Source organism: Octopus bimaculoides, chromosome 10, assembly GCF_046866305.1.
Source record: "Octopus bimaculoides isolate indiv1 chromosome 10, ASM4686630v1, whole genome shotgun sequence".
NCBI lineage: Eukaryota > Metazoa > Mollusca > Cephalopoda > Octopoda > Octopodidae > Octopus > Octopus bimaculoides.
In genome coordinates this window covers 61,183,163-61,196,726 of record NC_142937.1, presented here as the reverse complement: position 1 = coordinate 61,196,726, position 13,564 = coordinate 61,183,163, and the positions used below count along the sequence as shown (strand labels likewise).

At 35.3% G+C, this 13,564-nt stretch overlaps 1 protein-coding gene across 1 annotated transcript in view; it reads left to right on the top strand.

Annotated features, from left to right (window-relative positions):
• The first annotated feature begins 907 nt into the window (after window positions 1-907).
• LOC106874010 (uncharacterized) overlaps window positions 908-13,564 on the top strand; it is a 113,996-nt gene continuing 101,339 nt past the window's right edge. Inside the window, exon 1 of the mRNA XM_052971226.2 lies at window positions 908-1,748. The gene's annotated coding sequence lies outside the window, so the exon portion shown is untranslated. The remainder of the gene's footprint in view (window positions 1,749-13,564) is intronic.

Below are 13,564 nucleotides of genomic sequence, written 5' to 3'. Positions count from 1 at the left end.
CCTAGCAGTTTGGTTTCGAATCACTTCTACATCAATACACTACTCATTAAATCCTCAAGGTATATCAATGCTGAGATAATAGTGAAAATATTGCATATACTTCCCAACTGATTTCAGGAACAATTAATTTTAGAATTTTAATTTCAGGAACAAACAGGGTTCCATTTAATGATCTTTTATATTTCCCTCATAAACCCAAATTTAACCATTAATTGTTGAAAGAAATTCTCTATGAAATTGTAATGATTCTGATGTTAGCAATATCTAACTTGAATTAACATCATAAAGGAATATATTTGATATCAATAGCTAATTTCACTTGAAAAACATACAATAATGTAAATGAAATATACATAAATTGACAAACATACAAACATATATATATAAATACACACAGGCACACACGTGTGTGTGTGTAACAATTAAGTATATGATTTAATGTATATATATATGTAATTGACACACGCACACGTGTGTTTCTGTATTACCTTATAAATGGGGGACATATCTAAAGGTTTATGAATAAGACTCGTGTATTTTTCTTCTTTTTTTTTTGCAAACCAAAATAATATTTATTAAAGTAAAATTGCAAAATTTAAGGAAACTAAACAAATGAGTGTATTCTTTGGAAAATAAAGAAACGAATTTATATTATTAAAATGCACATGTAAAATCACATCCTGGCAATGCGTATGTGTTATCACATCTTACAATGCATATATGATATAACATGATTATAATGCAAATATGATGTAAGAAGATATGTGTGTGTGTGTATGTGCGTGTGGGGGGGGTGAACAATAGTCGTCTAGTCACTAACTATATTCCTGTATTCACTTTAAATGCTAATACATTCGATGATTTAAATTAACTGTCGGTTGTCAAGGAAAAATCAGAGACAGCACTCATGTTATAATAAAATAAAAAGGAAAACATATTTTGCAGTTATATAAATTTTAGCTTTTAAAAAAATTAGTCTAAGGCTGCAATAATTTTTAATTGCTGTGAGGAAATGCTTAAATAACTATGGCAGTTGTTGACAACATTTCTCTCCCTTACTTCACTTTCCTATCATTTGTATTGCAATGTAGGCAACAACGTAGCTTTTTTTTTTATTTATTTTCGTTTCGTTTTGTTCTCTATCATATTACCACCCGACAACCACCTGTTGAAACAGCTTCGGTATTATTCCCCATCATACGTTGTCTTATTAGGAAAATATTTCTTCAAGTAAACTACTAGAGTGATATGATTTAATAATTTTATTCCAAGTTTAAGCTGTATATTTTCTAAAAGACAGAGCAAAAAAAAAATAAATAAACAATATATAAACAAGCAAATATTGAAGGTTTAGATATTTACAAAATCGTCTGATACTTTAAATACAAAATCGAAACTAATAGCATAACATACTAAAGCAAAGACCATATTTACATATAAATGAAACAGCGATGGGAGATATGGAAATGAGAGGAAGGAAGGGAGGGCACAAGTCGTTTCCTGCTACGGTGGCGGCGCAACCACCGTCGCACAACTGGAGATCCCTAAGTTTTTGCGTCAATTTGAATTGCGTCCCTTGATGCACTCTCCACCGTCACGTAGACCCTTGAGTAGGATGATGGCGAAGCGAGAGGTCTGCTAGAGGAAGAAGGGGAGGACTGGTATACCAGCTGATCGCCGGCTCGTTCGGTTAGTGTCCACCGTGTCCACTTCACCAACAAAGACAAAAACACCCGAGGACACGATCTGTAAGTAGTGACTACTACTACCTTTTGAGACCTGTTTACTCATCACTGAGTTGGCTACTCCTAAACCCAATCTACCCGTATCGTGCAAGTAGCAAAAGCTGGGCCCCTGTCTAACTTACACCAAATGACCTTACTGTTTAGATTTCTGACCTACTTCGTTAATCTATCGATATTGACAAAATGATTGACTATCGTTTATTTGTCTGTTGTTTATCCTCCTAGTGCTACACAAACTGACCCTTTCGAAAAGAAGATTCTAAGCTCTTTTACAAGAGAAAAAAAATACAGCGAATCTTATCTTTCTCTCTCTCTCTATTTATCTGTGTAGGTAAGGTGAGTTTCTCTTTCTCTCCTCGAGCTGACATCCGTCTGATAAACCTCTTTACCGATTGCTGACGCTAATATTTTGAACTAACTATCTCCAGACCTTCATACAAATTTCCTTCCCCATTATTTCCCTATATCAACGACATCATCGTCGATTACATTTAATTTTCTATTACGTCGATCGTTCTCTACGTCACTTCGCATTTATTTTCCTTCTCTCCCTTCCGTCTTTGCTTTGCTCTTTCTATGTCGTATATTATCTGTTTATATTGGCGTGTGTCTGTGTGTATATATATATATATTTATATATATGTAGCTCCTTTTCATCGCACCACCACCACCACCACCGAATTGCATAACATCGACATCATGCTACATATTATTATTGACTATCAAAATGTAGAATATGTTGATTTACGACCCACAAGTATTGACATGCCTTGGTTTATTTCGTTACATTATAACTGCTTGAAACGTGGATTTTATTATTGGCTGAGTGTGTTGATTTTGCTTTATAATAATTATTATTACAATGAAAATTGCTTGAAATGCTGAGTTCTGTATAAATGGCCCTGGTTTGTAATCTTTTCTAGTTGGTCTGTCTGCAGACAGCGCCAGTCAGCTTCTCGGCAATGGTCATGTGTCTATCAGTTTGTCTATGACATAACCCTTTCCTCATACAACCACGTCCACTTACATTATATTCCTTTGCGCTCTCTCTCTATATATATATATATTTATATGCATATATATATATATATATATATATATATATTCGTTAAATAAAATATCTTTTCGCTTCGTAGTGAGCTTTCCTTAATATATCGTCGCATATACTTCGTTTATTTATATGTTAAGATGAAAATATTTATTTCATCGAGGTTTTGAGACAACAGGAACTGGCTATTGGTATTACGTGTTCGCCAGTCGTCAGTGTTTGATCTGATAGCCGGAAAATAATACTAGTATAGTTTTTTTGTTTTTGTTTGTTTTTTTAAAGTGGATTTTTTGTGCCAATTTCAACAAGCCAAATGTTTATGAGACAAATAGCCATACAGACGTTCAATTTTTAACAACTTAGATATATTAGAATATTTTGCTTTTATTAAATAATCCTCTACTTAATTACTATTGTTGAAAATTATATACAAAAGTCTATTACTACAACCGTGTTACTTCCTGTATTGTGTTGAAATTCTGACTCAACTCAATCGATACACACTCACACACACACACACACACACACATATATATATATATATATATATATATATATATATATGTTAATTCTATATATATATATATATATATAAATATGTGTGTGTGTATAAACATATGTGCATGCTGCTATTTTAAAGAAACAGAAACGTGCAGATATAGAGTATGTACAAGAGAAGAATTATGAAGATATAGATATTTTATTTGGCTATCGACAATAACTTGATACGAAAGTATACACACACACGTATATATATATATATATATATATATATATATATATATATGTATACACATACACCTTTTGGATACAGAGTTCTACATAGAAATTAATAATATATTTAGTAAGTTGGTCTTTTTAGAGTTTTTAAATATTTTGCTTATGTTTTAACTTACAATCAACACTTGGTTGTTATATCTCGATATGGATTACTTCGTTTGCATTGTCATTTTTAAAACATAATAATTCTTGCTGTTGTTACTGTGTTTACCAAATACATAGATAACACTACAAGGATTTTATTAACGCTTTAAACATAGTTTGTCATGAATTGTAAGTTTCTTCCTAGTAAACTGTTTCTTCCTTTTTGAAATCGTACTTCCCTTTTCTAACACCTGTTCATTAAATCTTCTTGTGTAACATATGGGTAAAGTTTGGAAGTGAAAATGTAGTTAAATAAATCTTGCTAGAATTAGACAAATGTTAACTCCTCATAATTGATTAACATACTTCATTTCATGATAGTCGTCTGATTTGTTGCATTTTATTCATCGAAGAAATTCTTTGTAGAATAAAATCGGAATTTAATGAAAATTACACGAGATTGTATCGTTGTCTGCTATGTGGGTTATATTTTTGTGTGTGAAATAAAAAAGCCAACAAAATTATTCGAAAGAAAGACCTTGTGTGTATGTAAATGGTGGAGAATCTATTTTTAATTTCATTTCGACATTGAATATTTATGGAGTGAATCGAGTTTCGTCATGTAAGGGAGACAACTACTGATCTCATCGGGTCGACACCACTGAGTTTCTTTCACATTCAGTTAGAAGAATTGAAGAATTCAATCACCGTAAAGAAGAGTGGTGACTTTAAAACTTTCTTCATCGTTTCCTCTTCCTCTCTTGCTTGTATGACTAATTTGATCTCAAAGTCTGAAACAGTAGCTGGTGGCTTCAGACTTTCTTGTTCTGGAGCTTTACTCCAACTCCTCTCTCATATCTATAAGGTGTGACGGAAATGTAAATTATCATAGACTTGAGGAGTCACTGACCTTTCAACCTTAACACACCCACTCATCAGCTTATGGTTTCTGAAATAAAGTGTTTCCATGACACCAATAAAGTTGTTGTCGGTTTGTTGAGAAATTCTTTGCTCTCTGCTTTCCATATGGTTCTAATTCTTGTCTTTGTTCATTGGATATTACTATTGGTCCAAGAAAGAAGCTTGCAAATAATTGAAGGGATTAAGTCAAACTGTTGAAGAAAAATCTATCAAAACAAACATGCAGAGACAAGTTTAATATTTCTTCAAAATACCTGCTCTAAAAATGTATAATTGTGGAGCTTGAACTTATATGAACAAAATTCTGGTTGCTTGTGCTAAGATATAGGCCATCTTCAAATGTATCATCTTAACACAATATCTTGATATTGCCTATACCTATATGGGTTAGTTGATTCTAATTGATCTCCAACTTAGCCACAAACACTAAAAGTATACAATGATATTTTACAATAGACAATGATTTTTTGCATTTGTGGCAGAAAGGAAATTACAAGTTGTACCCATTGTTTTATCAGCAACACTTACTGAGTGATACATTGTAATAAAGTGATTTGATGAATGCATTTTTGTCCAGCTAATGATAAAAAAAAAATTAGTTATAAAATAGCTATTAGGAACCTAAAAGAAGTTTCTATAGAGAATAATTTGCATATCTTTTATTATATTTGCTTTTTAGTTTAGGAACCATTATACATCTTCTTGAATTTTGAACTGAGTATCTTGTTCTATTTAAGAAATTAGTTCAGCCTTCACCTTATAATATTAGTATATGTTGTCTTTGCTTTGAAATTTTCGGTCTTATTTGATGTTAGCTGCAGATACTTTCTATATACTCTTGTCCTGGTTTAGTATATGATCCTCTTGAAAGTTTCAGTAACATATGTGCAAAACTGTGGCCTACAACTTGGAACATTCACACATTGAGGTTAACTGTCAGTCAGCTAGAATAGTGCTTTAACCCTCTAGCTTTCAGATTATTTTGTCAAATGTAATGTTTATTTATTTGCATGGTTTTGAACTAATCATGCATTACATCATAGCTATGAGATTTTGTTGATATGATTGTGTACTTTTTTTTTGAGTGACATTGTAGGATAGACGTGAGAGGTTGGATCCTCCCTTTTTGAATGTAAAGCAGGATATTTTGGCTGGATATGGCCTGTTTAAATGCTAAAGGGTTAATGAGCTTCTTGTGAAGAATCTAAACTAGTTTTCAAGCATCCCAACAGTTTTCCATTATTGAAATACACTTACCAAATGATTTTATTCTGTCTGATATGATCACACCAAATCTTTAAAGAGGTTTTTTTTCTAGCCACTATTTCAAAATCTTTATATACACTTTCATTTCGCTTTCATCCAAAGTTTATTACTTTAAATTCCAGTTAGTTTAATTGAGCTCAGTCATATATTAAAATTGTTATAGTAATACTTTTTTTTATTAATTAGAGGAGGAATGGTATTACTCATTGGTTTTTTTTTTATGGCCCCTCCCAGGCTAATGATATTCTGGTGTTTGATGTAGGTAGGAATGGAATCAAATTTAAGAGAGTTACAGCTCTAGTAGGTGATGTACAGTAAAGGAACAGAAACATGCGGGGTATATTTGGTAGAGAGGATATGCAGGCTGCTAGTTCAAAGATATGGAGTCCTTTGTAGTAGTGAGAAGAGGTAGAGAAAAGCAATAACATGTCACTGAACTAATGGTTGTAGTATGTGTTGACTGTGATATTTGGATTTGTGTGTGTTGTGTTGCAGCAGCAGTGTTTAAGGTTTATGATCAGTCACAGTCCTCTCATGAGGATCACAAGAAGTAGATTATTAATGTAGAGAATAAAGTGTATCAGACTGGATACCTTGTGATATTTGTTCTGGCTTTTTAAAATCTAACTTTACTTTCTACCTTGGCTTATATGGCCAGTACACTTAATCCTTTTTCTGGTTTCACACCACCTCCTGACTCTTGAGTGCCTTTAGTGGACTCCATTCTGTGGCAACCATTTTGGCAGAGGTCTGTGGTTTGTGGACATCTTTCTGCTTTCTAGCCGCCAGTTAGCTAATGTGTCCTATGACAGAGTGTGATTTGAGGGAAATCTGATTGCTATTTCAAGTAGGTCAGTAATCATGTAGTGGCTCCTTTTTTGGCTCATCAAAGTTCTTAGAACTGTATTGCCTCTAGTACAAGACATTAGAGATGTCTCCAATATATCTTGCTCAATTGAGACACAATGTTTTCAGATACTGAAAGTGAAGGCAATAAGACAGCAGTTGGCAGGTTTAGTGAAATTATATTACTTCTGAATATATGTTTCCGTATATTGGGGTTGATCTTTGCAGATTGAAAAATTTGATAGGTGTAGGTAGGAGATAGCTCTTAAGTGTACTGTTAAAGGCTAAAAGCAGGTGGTTGTTAGGGCCAACTGTTTTGTTGGGTTGGAATGCAGGGAAGTTTGCATTTGACAATTTTGGTGACAAAAGCAGAGTTTAGTATATGCTTATTGCGGAGTTAGGGACCAAAAATGGTGGTTTTGCCAACAGGAACATATTTATTGCAGGAAGTAAAATGATTCTATGAAATTGGTAGAGACCATCTTTGGAACATTCAGTCTGGCTACAATCTAGGTGAGAGAGAGCTTGTAAGTTGCACGATGTTTGAAGATATCATTTGCTTTCCTAATTCATCTTACAGGTATTGCATTGGTGAGTAAAACCTTCCAGTTGGTAATGGTGGGGTACTTTTTCCAGGTGGTATTTAGGCAATATTCTTTACCCACACTGCTGTTGTTCAGTTGTAAGGGAATCACTTGTAGGTTTTAGAACCTGAATGTTGTGCAAGTCCTTACTTAAAAGGATGATATTGGCTCCTTCTTTAGTCGTCTCAAATATTTGATAGATGAAACACACATTACCAAACTGCATTAGATCCAAAGCTTGAAATACTGCACAAGCATGGATCTCAGAAAGTTTTCAACAATGTCAGCATGGCGGTAGGACTTGCAGAATGTATTCTCTTTTATTCTTTTACTTGTTTTAATCATTTGACTGTGACCATGCTGGAGTACTGCCTTAAAGGGATTTTTAGTTGAAGAAATAGACCCCAGGACTTATTCTTTGTAAGCCTGGTACTTATTTTGTCAGTTTCTTTTGCCGAACTGCTAGGTTATAGGGACATAAACACACCAACATTGGTTGTCAAGCAATGGTGGTGGGGACAAGCACAAACTCACACGCACACATATATATGATGGGTTACTTTCGGTTTCCATCTACCAAATCCACTCACAAGGCTTTGGTCGGCCCAGGTCTATAGTAGAAGACACTTGACCATGGTCCATGCAGTGGGACTGAGCCTGGAACCATGTGGTTGGGGAGGAAGTATCTTACCACACAGCCACACCTCAATATCTTTTTTTTTTTTTATTATTTTACTGGTTTTAGCCAGACACTGAAGCCGTACCGGAGCACTGCTTTTCAGTGTGATTTTCTTTTCTGTACAGTTTGTGATCAAGAAGCAAGTTGGACTGAGCTGCTCACCTTTGTGTCTCCTGTCACGGTTTGGCAAAAATCTCAGGTAAAAATTTGTCCAGATGTTCTTTGAAGCCCTCCACATCTACACCTCACAAATCTCTGAGGTTGTTTGGCAGAATGTTAAACAGTTGTGGATCCTTGAAATCCAAGCTGTTACACCACTGAGTCCTTATTCTAGATGGAAAAGACAGGATCTTTGTTGGCATGCAGTGCCGTTCTGTTTGATGGTTGGCAAAGCTGGGAGCTAGACCATCCATGATCTTCCATATGTATATCACTGCATATTATTGAATTGCATTCAGTGTTATCACACAAGTACAATGATAACTGTAGTAGAAAGAGAACTATATGTTACTTTAATTGAAGTACAACTCTGATGGATAAATCAAGCATATTTACCACAGGCACGGTAGACTTTACCTGACAATAAAATGTAGAAAGTATAAAAGTTAGGACTAACTACTAAATAAGAGGTGTTACTGTCATTTATCACTCACTTATTTCAGCCATGAGATTGCGGCCATGCTGGGGCACCACCTTGAAGAATTTTTAGTTGAATGGACCCCAGTACTTAATTTCTTTTTAGTCTGGTATTTATTCTATCAGTCTCTTTCACCAAACTGCTAGGTTACAGGGACATAAGCACACCAATTCCAGTTGTCAAGTGGTGGCAAGGGACAAACATAAACATCAAAACACACACACACATATATTTTTATATGCTTATATGACGGGCTTCTTTCAATTTCCATCTGTCAAGGCTTTGGTTGGCTTGAGGTGATAGCAGAACCTAGAACTATGTGGTTGGGAAACATGCCTCTTACCACACAGCCACACTTGCACTTAGAATAAAGTTCATTTATTCCATTAGATTCAATTGGAAACCAGCTTGTAAATGATAAAAACACCATTGGCAAGTCCTAACATGTCAGCACTTGCCAACTGCTACTATAAGGTAGATGTGATAATCTGAGTAAAAGTAACTATAAGGAGTTAAAATTAGCACTGGTTGTCAAGTTGATAGTAATGGACACTAGTGACCATAGTTGTCATGTTCCTTTAAGAACTGCTGTAGGGAAAATATTTAACCAAAATCTAATGGTTCTATTGTTTATTTGATTTTGATTTTCAGTCATCTTAATTCATTGTGTTTACTGAAGGTGGATCCTTGACTGATTGAAACATGTTACATTCTGGTTACATTTTGTTATGGAGAAAGTAGCATAGAAACCCATCACAATCAAGTTCTGTGATGTATTTTGACCATGGCACAGGCATAGCTGTGTGGTAAGAAGTTTGTTTTCCAACCACATGGTTCTGGGTTCAGTCCTACTGCATTGCACTTTGGGCAAAGTGTCTTCTACTCTAGCCTCGGGCTGACCAAAGCCTCATGAGTGGATTTGGTAGACAGAAACTGAAAGAAGTTTGTCTGTGCACACGTGTCTTTGTGTCTGTGTTTGTTCCGCACTACTGTTTGACAGCTGGTGTTGGTATGTTTACATTCCCCATGACTTAGAAGTTTAGCAAAAGAGACCGACAGAATAAGTACCAGGTTTATAAGTACTGGGGTCGATTCAGTTGACTAAAATTCTTCTAGGTAGTGCCCCAGCATGGCCACAGTCTAATGACTAAAACAAGTAAACGATATTAATATATATATGTGTGTGTGTGTGTATATATATATATATATATATATATATATATATATATATATTTATGTATATATATATACGTATATATGTGTGTGTTTGTGTGAGTCACTGGTATCTCCCTTGTGTGTGTGGCTGACTGGTTGTAAACTATGGATTAGCTAATGGCATCATTTGCTTGCAGTTTGCTATGAAAGCATGTCTAAGCTTTTTGAAATGCATTGACATGTTGCGCATTCTTTGTAAAGAGCAGCCCATATTTGTTTGCTTCCAATTTTCTTGTTGTTTGATAAGCTAGGGGGTTATTACCTAACTTTGAAATGGGTTGGTTTTTGGTGACAGACAGGAAGGATATCCAGCAATAGGGCTTTCCTATAAGTAGGTTATCTCCCTTGGCTAGGCGGTGCTCCATGTAGATAATTAAACTTCCGGAGGCTACCCACACCATTGTTATTGTTTTACGTCTTATCATGGATATAAAGCAGCTTGATGATTCAGCTATCGAAGTACTTACTGTGCCTGAGTTAAAGAAATATTTAAGATTATATGGACAGTATGTTACTGGAAGAAAAGCGGACTTGACTGAAAGGTTGAAAGGAATAAAAATTCTGTCGATGAAGAATGTCAACAAAGTAAATTCATCGGACGATAAGTCTGAAGTATCGGACGATACTTCAGACAGGAATAAGCAGAAGCTTATATCTCCTCTCTGTGAAGTATTGCCTGATCTAAAGATCCTTGTAAGTTGCCGAATTTCACAGATAATGACATAATTACCTCGTGCTACGGATGAAAACAAAGCAACAGTTAAGATGTGAGTGAAAGCTGCTCTCACTGTATTGTCCGGTGTCTGGTAATCCCTTCGATACCGACATCAAACCAAAAAAAGAATCCTGACCACAGAGTATGGGTAATTATGTCAAATGTCACTGGCAATGTGCATTCAGCTGATTGCAACTGTTAAAGCAAGTCACTGAGCATGCGTACATGTCATACGGGAGAGTTCCAATCAGGGGTGGATAACACCTTATAGGAAAGCCCTATAGAAAAGCTCTGCACCAACAAACTCTCATCTGACCAATGCGAGCATGGAAAAGTATACATTTAGACACTGATGATGAGGAGGAGGAGGTGGAGGATTATGGTGATGATGATGAAATTTTACTTTCATATCTTTTACCTTTTACTTGTTACAGTCATTAGATTGTGGCCATGCTGGGGCACTGCCTTTAAGAATTTTTAAGTCAAATGAATCAACCCGAGCACTTATTTTTTTTTTTAAAGCCTAGTACTCTTTTGTCAAACCGCTAAGTTACAGGGATGTAAACAAGCCAGCACCAGTTGTCAAGCAGTGGTGGGTGGACAAACACAGCAAAAAGACACACATGTACTTACACACACACACACACATATATAGGACAGGGTTCTCTTAGCTACCCTCTACCAAATCCATTCACAAAGCTTTGGTCAGACCAAGACTATAGTAGAAGACACTTGCCCAAGGTGCCATGCAGTGGGACTGAACCTAGAACCATGTGGTTGGGAAGCAAACTTCTTATCACACAGCTGTGCCTGTGCCTATGAGACTTTCTGAGATATGTTCTATGTCGTTTGAAATCTTCCTTGTTTTTACCTTGTTAACAACCCAGTTATCTTCTATATGCATCAAGTGCCATTCCCCTCACTTAACTCTCATCAAGCAAACACAAGCACATCAACTATTATCATCTAATGACACTTGTCCTGCTGTGTATGGACAAGTGTATTGGTTGTTTGAGTAATGTTTAACAATGTTAAAATCAATCCAGGATATGCATAGTTAATGAAGTATAGTTAAGTATAAGTGAAGTGTTATGACGCTGGTCATATTTTTAGAACTACATTGTCAATTTTTACCATTGCTGTAAATGTTGTCCTAGAATAGTCTAATGGTCTTGACAATTTAGCACTTATAGGACATGTAGAGGATCTTAGAATTAGCTAAGTATTGATGCTTTGATTGTACTAAATTCTCTGGAGCAAATAACTCTAGTTCCGGAACATTTTGGCTCACTTTTAAAGCTTGGAAATTTAATTTCATCAGACAGACAAGCAGTAACTTACACATAAGACATTTACTGTATTGCAGGATTTAGAATAATCCTACTGATTTTTTTTTTTCCTTTTATTCTGTAAAAGGGTAAACAGTGTGTTGTGGAAGTTAGAAGTGTAATGCTGTCCTACAATGGAATCAGTAAATCTCAAATTACAAGAGAAATGAGTTGAGAATGATCCACAAGATGTGTAATGTGGATCTAGGGAAAATAGGCTTAGTGAATATCAGCTAGGATTAAAATGTTATATAATGATGAGATTAGTATAAGATATATTCTTTTACTGTTTGGGTGATGCTAGGGTATCATCTGCAATGGTTTTAGTCAATCGTGTCTGCCCTAGTACTTTGCCTGGTACTTATTATTATGTAAATCTACTAAGTAAAAAGCGAAGTTAATCTGGGCATAAAAAGATGTAATCAGTACTGAGCCAATACTATGAAATATTTTTTGTTTGATGCACTAATAATCACTGTGACATTGCCAATAAATAATCCGATATCAAGCCAATGAGAGAGAGAGAGCCTGTTTCAGTTTTGTTGGTGGCCTAGTAGAATTAGCAGCTAAATTTTTTAAAATAGACCCTGCCATCTTGAAAAAAAAGTAACAATTGGTATATGTGGTCTTGGATGCACTGCATGAAAATAATAAAATAAAATACATGTAAAAAGCACTGGTGCTGGTGCCACATAAAATTCACCAGTGCTGGTGCCATGTAAAATACACTGGTGCTGGTGCCACTTACAAAGCAGCCAGTACACTCTCTAAAGTATTTGGCATTAGGAAGGACATTAGGCCATAGAGACCATGCCAAAACAGAGTGGAGCCTGGTGCAGTTCCTAGCCTTACCAGCTCCTGTCAGACCTTCCAACATATGCCAGCATGGAAAATAGACATAAAATGATGGTGATGATCAAGGACGGAAAGCATTTTATTATTATAAGGTTAAAAAAAAAAAAAAAAAACTAATCTGCATGCTGTCTGTTACATCAGAGCATTTGGCTACTAATAGTAACAATGATATAGGAGTGGATCATTAAACATTTTCTTTGTTTGTCTCCTCCACTCCTTTTCATCATCACTGTTTCCGTGACAGCATTTCAGTTTTTATAGTTAGTTACTTACTAAAATAGTTGATTTCAGACAACCTTTGGAAACCACTTTTGGTTTCCTTCAAACTAGCCTTGACTTGGTATGTTTATGTGTACAAGCCAATACACTTGCTTGATGGGAGTTCTTCCTCTGAAGATTACTCCTGCTGTTTACTCACTTCACAGTGAGTTTTCACTTCCTACACATGTTCACTGCTTATGACATACATAATGGTATAGTCTTTTACTGGTTTCAGAGATTGTACTATGGCCATGCTGGGACACCAGCTGCAACAGTTTTAATAGATTGTATTAACAACAATACCAGCTCTTTATTCAGCTCTTCACATCCTGACAGATGGTTTAAGTGGTGGAGACAGAGCCTCATTTAGAGCCTTTTTCACAAGTCCTACAGAGGGCATGCACTTATTTTTCCAAATAAATTATAAAATATAAAGTAATTACTTTACATATATAAAACCACATATAGTCTTGTAGGAAATTGAATGAACTAATACTTTTTGGCCGATAGATCAACCCTGTGGTCTCCAGAGGGTTAATTAGGTTCTCATAGTCTTCTTTCTGCAGCTTCTTCCAAGGCTAATCTTTTCTTATGTTTGAT